Raw genomic sequence first — 2,063 nt, 5'->3', positions numbered from 1 at the left:
CAGAGGCGTATCCAGGAGGGGGTCACCGGGTTCACGTGAACCCATGCTCCCCTCCTGAATTCATATATAGTAGTGTTATATTTTTAAAAATATATGTAAACATAGATGTGTGAACCCACACTTGAAGTATCATATAATGTTGTGCGATGATGATTGGGTGCACCTCTGAGGCTAGAAATTTGAATCTTTCATTTATCTTGTTTTATTTTCTTTCTAAAATTGGGTAACACCTCTCTAAGTGGTTTGGATAGATAAAAAATAATTTTGGATCTATAATTTTAAAATTTGAATGATTTTCAGTGATAAGAATATAAATGTTAAACTGATCAAATTTATTTCTTAATCCATCTTTTCGTAATAGTGCACCTATCATCTCAAAATCCTGGATACGCCTCTGCTTGAGCATTATAGCATAGACTTATACTAATTATCAATTTTGAGAAAAGGGGATGGTTGAGTGAAAATGTAATCAATGATAGCTACAAAGTGCTTAAAAATCTCTCTTTGAAAGAATGTGATGTAAAAAAAAAAAAAAAAAAGGATGAACAAAAGAAGTTACCTTGATGATGGCCCTGGTCCTTCCAAGGACATTGTGCACCTTAACGCATGTAAAATACGTAAGTTGAGGGTGACTATTATGAAGGAAAACTTTTTTTTTTTTAAAAACAAGAAGAAAAAAAGATTGAAGCATTCTTGAGATGACGAGAATTACTTGTGAAATAATTGTTGAAGAGAGGGTTGAAAATAAAGAGAAGAAAATAATGGGTGATGAAGTCTTAAAGTGCAAAGTGCTTATGGAGGTGTAAGTCACTATTATATAGTTTTCCTACCTGTCCCTAGCCTACATTACAACCCGTTAAAGTCCTATTTGATTCTATTCAAGCATGCTTAATTAGTGGAGATGTACATAATGGTCAAGCCTATGATTCTTTGTGCATACATGTGAATTTTATTTGTGAGTGTGAGTTGTTCTTTGATGGTAAGTCCTTAATTTAGATTCAATCTTTTGAATTGAGTGTGTGGACTATTTCTTCTTGTGAGAGCACTTGTTTCATGATGAATAGGTGATTTTATTAACTTTCTTTGATGAGAGTAGGAGAGCAAGCTTAAATTTGATGAGTTCAAAGTCTTTCCTTGAGGTTGGAGGTTAGAGATTTGTTGTTTATTTGGATGTTTTGCATAGTGATTGAGAAAAGTATTTGGTGTTTTGACAGTGGTATATGGACTAATTGTTTGTATTAACCCAAGTGATGACATTCCTAGTATGATTTTTGAGATGAACTTTAATGTTTGCTCGAGGACGAACAAAAGTTTAAGTGTGGGGTGTTGATGTGAGGCCAAATATATGTATATTTTTAATCATTATTTGCCTCATATTTTATTATTTTATATTTTGTCTTTTTTTTAGCATTAATTTTATGGATTGTGCTAAATAGTGTATTTTATTTGTAGGAGTAAATTGACGTAAAATTGAAGAAATTTAAAGCTAAAACGAATTAAAGATGAAAAATTATAGAAGGAAATCAAGCAGACAGCTTAATGGATGAAATTGAATATAATAATATATAAAATTATATGCTGCAAAGTGCACATTCAATTGGAAACTTGAAAGAAGAATATTGTTGCCAGCCACGTGGCAGATTCTGAAGGCAGTGACCAATTGAGGAGCTACGCACAATCTTGAAGGCGGCGGACAGAACGCGTATAACAATTTCAACTCAGTTTTGGTTTTGGTTTCCTCATTTGGTTTGGTCTCAATTATTTTATTTAGGGTTTTCTATATTTATAACTGTCCATAAAAATAATTATTGGACAACCAATACAGAGTAAGGAGGAGACACTTTTGAAAAGAAAATCGTCAATACTTCTTAGGGTTCTTTTCTTCTTCCTGTTTTCTTAGACATTAGTAGCTAAAGCTCTTGTTCTGAGGTTGTAGCTACATATTCAATGTTGATTATTTAACGTTTTTGAATTAATTCTTGGTTGTCATTATAAGTTACTTCTATATTCTTGTTTTAGTATTTTGTGCTTGATCACCATGAGATAAATCTATTGTCTAATCT

This window comes from Solanum tuberosum, unplaced genomic scaffold (assembly GCF_000226075.1).
Source record: "Solanum tuberosum cultivar DM 1-3 516 R44 unplaced genomic scaffold, SolTub_3.0 scf00324, whole genome shotgun sequence".
In the NCBI taxonomy this organism is placed as follows: Eukaryota; Viridiplantae; Streptophyta; class Magnoliopsida; order Solanales; family Solanaceae; genus Solanum; species Solanum tuberosum.
Note: the sequence above shows the minus strand (reverse complement) of the source record.